The following is a 9,657-nucleotide window of genomic DNA, read 5'->3' on the forward strand; positions in this document are numbered from 1 at the left end:
AAAATTATTCACAATAGTTCGTTCCACAAGTATAGAGGTACAATTTATAAAGCCTCCTAGGAGGAAAAGCTCAAATTACTCTTGAAAACACATGTGACAGAAAGGGAAGTGCTATTCATTGGCTTTAGTGGGTACCAGGTTTAGCACTGGGTGCTTTGTAAATTTATTTCTTTAGACTAAAAGCATTAATCTAGGCCTTTTCATACCTGAGAAAAGAAAACATATAAACATGCTCTTTCACTTCTTCACACATCTGTCTAGAAAATGGGCTATAATAGATGTCAAGTGGTGGGCAGCAAAGGCACAAGGTTAACATTTATGCATGGACTATTATTTTAGAGGATTTGTGCTAAAAAGGGAATCCATATGGTAAGAAAGTTTAAAAAGAAAACCAAAATTACCTAGAAGAGAATACTAAAGCTTCTAAGGAAAGAGCTGTTCCTCTAATGGGTGGGTTTCCTACCGAATTTAGAAAGAATTAGTTTGTTCAATAGGCTTCCCAGGTGGCGCTAGTGGGAAGGAACCCACCTGCCAATGCAGAAGCTGTAACAGACATGGGTTCAATCCCTGGGTCAGGAAGATCCGCTGGAGGAGGGCATGGCAACCCATTCCAGTATTCTTGCCTGGAAAAATACCACAGACAGAGGAGCCTGACGGGCTACAGTCTGTGGGTTCACAGAGAGTGGGGCATGACTGAAGCGACTTTCGCTCACACACAGTATGTTCAATAGTGTGACTATGTGTCCTTTTTGCACTCCCTCCTGCCTGCATCTGACTCCCTCCCTCTTTGGAAAAAAACCACATACGTGATTTGGGAGGGAGGGAGAAATTCACCTTCATTGACCAACAGGTGGGCAGACAGTCCTTTCCTCTGCACCCTGGCAGGGGGCATGGCTCAGCCAGCTGGCACCCCTGAATCTGAGATCTTTAGGGAAGGACATACAAATGCACAGAGGCAGCAGTGGACTCGCAAGTGCAACAGTGCCCACGGACCCTGGAACATCACGTCCCAACCAGTGTCCCCAAGGGCTTTATCCAATGGTCAGCCTCTCCTGGTGCTTGTGCCTTCTCTAAACATCCATCTTCAGCCTTCCTTGGATCTCCCATCTACCTGTTCCCCTTTCAAAAGATTGCTTTCCTGCTTAACTTTGCCTGAATTAGTTACCAAGAAACCTGCCATGGACTAAATCCTTGCATCTCCCCACCCCAATGGCCCAGTGGTAAAGAATCTGCCTGCCAATGCAGGAGACACAGGAGACTCGAGTTCGATCCCTGGGTCAGGAAGATCCCTTGGATGAGGAAATGGCAACCCACTCCAGTATTCTTGCCTGGAGAATTCCATAGTCAGAGTAGCCTGGCGGGCTACAGTCCATAGTGTCACAAAAAATCAGATACACCTAAACACGAGACCCACACCCAAATTAATATGTTAAATCTTAATGCCCAGAATGATGGTGTTTGAAGGTCAGGCCTCTGGGAGGTGATTAGGTCATGATGGTGGCCCCCACACGAGTGATGTGAGTACCCTTATAAAAGAGGTCCCAGGCAGATCCTTGGCCCTTTAACCCTGTGAGGACACAGCAAGACGATGGCTACTGTGTCCTTGGAAGCAGCCCACACTAGAGGCTGAATATACCTGCACCTTGATCTTAGGCTTCCAGCCCATAGAACTGTGATAAATAAATTTCTGTTGTTTTTAAGTCACCCAGTCCATGGTATTCTGTTACAGAAGCCCGAGCAGAATAAGACAGAGCTTACTGGTGGTGGTGATTAAAGAAGTTTAAGAGAAATGAGAAGCTCTCATTAGATTGTTTATTCAATAAGTTTCTTGAGCAAGTTTTAAGGCTTAAACATTTTATTATTATGTGTACACGCGAAGTCGCTTCAGTTGTGTCCGACTCTTTGAGACCCCATGAATCATAGTCCATCAGGCTCTTCTGTCCATGGGATTCTCCAGGCAAGAACATTGGAGCAGGATTTCCCTTCTCCAGGGGATCTTCACGACCCAGGGATGGAATCTGGGTCTCTCACATCTCTTGCATTGGCAGGTGGGTTCATTACCACTAGTGCCACTCAGGAAGCATTATTATACCTTGTTGTTGTTTAGTCACTCAGTCATGTCCAGCTCTTTTGCAGCCCCATGGACTGTAGTCCACCAGGCTTCTCTGTCCGTGGAGTTTTCCAGGCAAGAATACTGGAGTGAGTTGCCATTCCATTATTACACTATATTATGGTTTTGAAGAAATGGAGCTGAGTACTTCATTCAGTTCAGTTCAGTCGCTCAGTCGTGTCTGACTCTTTGCGACCCCATGAATCGCAGCACGCCAGGCCTCCCTGTCCATCACCAGCTCCTGGAGTTCACTCAGACTCATGTCCATCGAGTCGGTGATGCCATCCAGCCATCTCATCCTCTGTAATCCCCTTCTTCTCCTGCCCCCAATCCCTCCCAGCATCAGAGTCTTTTCCAATGAGTCAACTCTTTGCATGAGGTGGCCAAAGTACTGGAGTTTCAGCTTTAGCATCATTCCTTCCAAAGAAATCCCAGGGCTGATCTCCTTCAGAATAGACTGGTTGGATCTCCTTGCAGTCCAAGGGATTCTTAAGACTCTTCTCCAACACCACAGTTCAAAAGCATCAATTCTTCAGTGTTCAGCCTTCTTCACAGTCCAACTCACATCCATACATGACCACAGGAAAAACCATAGCCTTGACTAGACGGACCTTAGTCGGCAAAGTAACGTCTCTGCTTTTGAATATACTATCTAGGTTGGTCATAACTTTTCTTCCAAGGAGTAAGCGTCTTTTAATTTCATGGCTGCAGTCACCATCTGCTATTTCCCATGAAGTGATGGGACCGGATGCCATGATCTTCATTTTCTGAATGTTGAGCTTTAAGCTAACTTTTTCACTCTCCTCTTTTACTTTCATCAAGAGGCTTTTTAGTTCCTCTTAGAACCCTGTCATTAATTACACAGGCTAATGAAAGAGTCAAATATAAAAACCATATTTATAATACCATGTATATTAGCTATCTCTTGATGTGTAACAAATTTCCCCCAAACTGAGTGACATAAAGAGCAAACATCTCATATCTCACAGTTTCTGTGAGTTAAGATCTTAGCTAGGCCTTCTGGGTCAGCAAAGGTTGCAGCGAAGGTGTGGGCAATCTCAGGTAAAGGCCTGACTGGAGAAGAAGCTAAGTTCACTCATGTGGTTTTGGGCCATGCTCAATCTTTCGTGGGCTAGTGGCCTGAGGGCCCCAGTTTCTTGCTGACCTTTGGTCAGAAGCTCCCCTAATTTTCTTGTTTTGTGAGCCTCTGCACAGAGCAGCTCACAATTTGGCAAGTGGCTTCTCTTAGACTGAGCAAGCAAGAAAAGCCAGAGATGGGGCATTTTTGTAAACTAAACTCAGAAGTTGCATCCCAACATGTTTGCCATATTGTATTTGTTTAAAGCAGTTCGCTAGGAGAAGGCAATGGCACCCCACTCCAGTACTCTTGCCTGGAAAACCCCATGGACGGAGGAGCCTGGTGGGCTGCCATCTATGGGACTGCACAGTATCGGACACGACTGAAGCAACTTAGCAGCAGCAGCAGCAGCAGCAGGTGCAGCTCACCCTCAGGGGTTGGGACGACAACTGTAAATACAGAAGGCAGGGTTGCTGGGAGCTATCTTGGAAGCTGCCCCCCACCCACACACCACTTAAACACACAGTATCTCTGTGGGTACTTCAGGGACATGAAGGCTGATGGAGGGATCCAGGTAAGATCAGGAAGCAGGAAAAAGGGGGTAAGGAATCAAGAAAGGTTTTCAGGGAAAAGTAAAACTTTAATGGAGTCCATGCAAAATGGGTTATTGAAATGTGTCTCAAGAATAAATGGCACAGGATATGAGAAATCTGAATCCCTTAGGCCAACAGGTTATATCCTGTATAATCTTCTGCCAGGATTTACACTGCGAGACTGCAAGTAGCTGACACAACACTCAGCCTATAATAAACAAGAGAAAGAGGAAGGTATGTATTCCACTCACCAGAAGGGGGATAGATACAGAGTATCTAGAGAACATGCAAAAGCAGGCAGTCCCTATAACAGGGCATGGTTTAGTGTTAAACCATGAAAGTAAAGGAAATCAGTCCTGAATATTCATTGGAAGGACTGATGCTGAAGCTGCAACTCCAGTACTTTGGCCACCTGGTGTGAAGAACTGACTCCTTGGGAAAGCCCCTGATGCTGGAAAAGACCGAAGGCGGGAGGAGAAAGGGACGACAAAGGGTGAGATGGTTGGATGGCATCAGTGACTCGACGGAAATGAGTTTGAGTAAACTCCAGGAGTTAGTGATGGACAGGGAGGGCCGGTGTGCTGCAGTTCATGGGATCGCAAAGAGTTGGACATGACTGAGTGACTAAACTGAACTGATGAAATTATAGGGTTTAGCATCCAAATGCAGGAGATGGAGATTAAGAAATGTGATTGGAAAGTGTAGTTGCTCAGTCGTGTCCGACTCTTTGCAACCCCGTGGACTGTAGCCTACCAGGCTCCTCCATCCATGGGATTTTCTAGGCAAGAGTACTGGAGTGGGTTGCTATTTCCTTCTCCAGGGAATCTTCCCAACTTAGGGATTGAACCCAGGTCTCCCACATTGTAGGCAGACGCTTTTACTGTCTGAGCCACCAGGGAAGTCAATGTGATTGGAGGAATTGGCCAATTTGAAGGCAAGTAAAAGGTGGCGCCAGTGGTAAGGAACCTGCCTGCCAGTGCAGGAGACATAAGAGATCCAGGTTCAATCCCTGAAATGGGAAGATCCTCTGGAGGAGAGCAGGGCAACCCACTCTAGTATTCCTGCCTGGAGAATCCCACAGACAAAGGAGCCTGGCAGGCTACAGTCCATGGGGTTGCAAAGAATAGGACATGACTGAAACACTTTAGCAAGCGCATAAAAATCATTAAAGAGGAAAGATAAGATTGATGATGTAGGCATGTTTCTTTACCAGCGATATAAATTCATTTTGAAAACCTCATGGTGAATCTGAAACTAGTCCATATATCTGGTCAATAAGAAAAAGGAAATAATCTTGCAGAACTCAGTTCATGTGCTGTTGATGCATCAGAAGAGAAGGTAGATTGAGGCTTTCAACTATAATGAATATTTGTAGAGGGTGACAGTATAGAGTCAATGGAAAATAAACGCAGAAGCATGCTGGAAAGAAAGAAGAAAAAATGGGGAAATTAGGGAAGGAGTCCCCTTTAAGATCCTAAGAATGTGTTTGGGAGAAAGAATCATGCAAGACAAGATTAAGACAGACTAGAGGAAGGCAAGGAGAAAATAAAAACCTGGGAAATCCAGGGTTGGGGTCCCTGTGAAACTGATTCTATCTCTTCAAATGTTTTTAATTCCATTTTTTATACACAAGTTATAACTGGCAACCTCTGTTGAGACTTTTTTTTTTTATTGCCTTATGGAAAAGCAAGGCCAACATGATTAAAAGGCGATGTATTCTCTTTCCAGGGAAGGGGAACTGGGAATGATGAGCCCAAGGCTTTTCTTCAGAGTGACATTTTTATGTTACAATTTTAATAAAAAATAAGGAAGAGGAGGAAGAAGATGAGGGAAAACATTTTAGGTTTCGTGTTGTTTGCTTTGAATGATACTGGGAGGTTTCGGTGCCCTTTAAAAGCAACAGAAAAGTCTCTTAGAAAAGGGCAGGATATGAAAACAACACAATAGTAGTCCAAACATTTTCACGTGGGGCATAAAGAGAAGGAATTTGGATACCCCAACTGGATAATACTACACAGATAACTGTCCAAATAATGTAATGATTGAATGCTATAGGAAAAAATGATGTGCGATAGAAACTGATGTCTTTTGTAAATATATGGAGCTTCTAGTGTTTGCACTGTTCTGATAAAATCAGTCAAAAAAGAACAAATGTGGGTTTGGAAACCCATTGGTGAAAGGAAGTAACATATCTATTTTTAAAGAGGTGACAGTCCATGAATAAGGACCAAAGAACTATACACAAAAAAGACTGAAAACTTGGATAGGGACTGTATGGTTAGAATTTTTCTTTTGAAAGAATATGGACTCTTAACCATTATGAATTGAGCTATGAGGGTCCCAGTATTGAGAGTTAAATCACATCAGTGACAGATATCTACATGGTATCCAAGGTGAGACAAGGAAAGATCACTTCTTCTGTTTCGTATTAGTATCCACTAACTCCTCTATTTATGTTTTTATCAACCTGATGAATTTCTTTAGAAATTACCAAGAATGAAGTTGTAACTATGAACACTGAGAGGACCGCATATGGTCTAATAAAAAAAATAATAAACAGGGAAAAACAGAGGCTAGGCAAACTTATATTCAAGGAAATTTCCTTTTAAATTTGGGGATTTTGTACTTATGAGAATGAAGTTATCAAAACAAAAAATAGTAATATTGACATAGGCAGATGAAAATGAAGTGTCTATCTATACACAGCTAAAGCTTGGTTAATATGACATTCTGTCATCAGACTCCTCTGCTAATTGATACTTCTCCATGTCTTAAATATTGTGGTAATGAAGGTTTATAAATATTAATTCAAAGGTACAAAAAATTGATGAAGTACCTTCCGAATCATCAAAGACAGTGTAGGTACTGTATGGTAGAACTTCATAGATATGTGAGTTTACTGTGCTCTAATTCTTTGAAAAGTGTTAACCCATATAATACAGAACATCCACATCCAACCCACAGGATAGTATACAGTTTATTCTGTTTAACTCCGAACAATTTCCAAAAATGCCTGAGAAAAATCCTTACACCTAAAATTCTGTTTTTATATCATCCCATTAGTGAGATGGTGATGGACAGGGAGGCCTGGCGTGCTGTGATTCATGGGATCGCAAAGAGTCGGACACGACTGAGCGACTGAACTGAACTGATTAGTGTACAATATATCTCTCTATATAACTTAAAAAGTCTACAGCAGGAATATCTCCCTTTTTCTGAAACTTCTGCTTTATAAGAACCCCTGTTGTATTTTTATAGAATTCTAAAGAAACAAATTCTCAAAATTTATTGAGATCAAATGAGATTATGGTGTTTGCCTTCTCTGAAAACAAGATGGAAGAAGTAAAAAAGGGATGATGTAGATCACTTCTTTTAAAGGAGAAGAACTTTATTCATCTGTTTATTCTGCTAGCATTATATCACAGCAAAGGGGTATCTACATAACTTAAAAAATTAACTTCCAATACCTGGTGCTCACAAATGGTTACATTTTCCTTTTGCTATGTATAGCTTTTAACTTTTAAATGTGAATTTTCTTTTTATTAACTGTAGTTACCACTAATTGATATAGGGTTTCTTTTAATTATCTCCAAATTTTAATGACCAAATTTCAGTTTTTGGAAACCGCAGCATTAACCAGATATTCTAGTATTTTAATAATAATTAAAACTTAATGATAACTGTTAAAATTATGCCAACTAAAGAAATCTATTTGTATTCATTTATACAAAAAATATAAAATTTTGAGGTATAAACATGTTCTATTTCAAATATGTAAAATTAATTCACTTGCATGTAATATTTAAGGCTTTAAAAATATTTATCCATAGGCATCATTATCTACATTCATTTATCATAAAAATTTTGTGTATTATTCATTTTTAAATAGAAGAAACATAATTTGCTATTATAAGAAGTGTTATTATTCCTTCTTTATTTCATTATATGTAAATCTTATAGCACTGATTACAGTGATAATTTTAGCTTGTGCATTCAATAAGTTCTATTGGCATACTTAGAAACACAAAGATGGATGGATTCCATTTGTAGTTTTTTTTTTTTTTTTTTGGTCTCTTTCAGTGGTACATGCTCATTTTTTTGTTAGTGGATAGTCAAGTGAATACCATCTTGTTTTTCTAATATGCTACGATCTATTTTCTTAAGATGCTGCTTCACCTTTCAGAGATATCTTTAAAAGTACCTTTTGTTACTTGTAAATATCATTCTAGCGTAAGCTCTCTTTTTTGATATCTTCTATAGTAAAGAAAGGATCTCTCCAAGATTTTTATTGTTTCAGTGGATCAACAAGGACCTCTGATGTGGTTATAAAAGCCTCAGAATGAAAAGATGGGAAATATGAGGGAGGTTCAAGAGGGAGCGGGCATATATCTACCTGTGCCTGATTCATGTTGGTGTATGGCAGAAACCGCAACAATATTGTAAAGTGATTATCCTCCAATAAATTTGTTTTAAAAAGTAGGCAAAGAGACAATGCAACAGAAACAATTAAGAACATTCATGAAAAAAAAGATGATTGGAAAACACTGAGCTTTAAATGTTTCTATACATGTTGTAATTAAATTTTAAAAGTTTCACTGAATTACACTAGTGTAGTACCGCATAGATGATGTACATGTACATTTTGAAAACATTTCTTTCTTGATATAATTCACCACAAATTACAAAAGTATGTGTGCAAGTATATCAGTCCCTAATTTTAAAAAGGGAGTTTAATGAAAGAAAAAAAGTCAAATTGATGAGAGCAAAAAAGAAACAGATTGGAAACAGAATTTATTATTCATAATGGCAAAATACACTTGCTATGTTTGTATGCTTAGTACAGACTATTCCATATGAACTTCTTAAATGATTTTGTAGTCAAATATTACACCCATTTCACAGATTAAGAAAAGAGGTAGGAGTTGGTTATGAGTATGTGGAAGGGATATCAAGTGACTTACTGAGGATAACACAGTGGACAAGTAAAGGGACTCAGAACAGATAATAGTTTCTGTGTGATATAAAGCTACTGTCTCCCTATATGGATAGTGACATTTTGCACAAAGGCTGACGAACATAAATCTGTCAAGAAATGTCAATCTAAAAGCCTCTTATATATTGTTCTAACTTTAATATGTTAAAATGCATGCATGTGTCTATATAACACACATATATTTTGTTTTATATATAAAAACACTGATATTTTAAACATACACACATACATACATACCCTTACACACTAGATTCAGATGGCTTTTGATGGAACTTCTCCCTTCATATATTTTTAAAAGGTCCTTCTAAATGATCTTCCTTAAAAGAAAGCTTCTGGGAAATAATACAGCATATTATTCAGGCAGATACTACACTTAGATATGAAGTGAACTTATAATACTGAAAAAAATCTGGAACCAGTCTGTAAAATAATCTCAAAAATGTTAACGTGAAATTGTTACATAATATAGAAAAGTAAAAGAAAGTAAAACGTATGTTAAGGATAGTTATATAAAATCCTGAATATTTTCTTTATAATTGGTTTAGATGCCAATTGCAACTTTGACACTATTACTTAACACTTATCAAAGAGATTTATGTTTTGCAACTGACATTTTAAATTGAAGATTTACTTGTACTTGTACCTAATATGTTTTCTGTAATTAATTCCTTTGAGGTCAGGTTTCATAGACAACAGAATTCCTTTAACAGTAATCTCTCTTTTAGCAATATCTTTATTGTTGGAATTAGCAGCTGGGAAAAAAGTTAATCTTTTTCAAATGAGGTTCTCAGTTCTAGGCATTATTTGTTTCACCAATGAAAGACTTTCTTAAAAGTGAAAAATTTGAAAAAGTGGATGCTATGAAGCCAGTGTAAGAAAAAAA

Source organism: Ovis aries, chromosome 23 (genome assembly GCF_016772045.2).
Source record: "Ovis aries strain OAR_USU_Benz2616 breed Rambouillet chromosome 23, ARS-UI_Ramb_v3.0, whole genome shotgun sequence".
Taxonomy (NCBI): domain Eukaryota; kingdom Metazoa; phylum Chordata; class Mammalia; order Artiodactyla; family Bovidae; genus Ovis; species Ovis aries.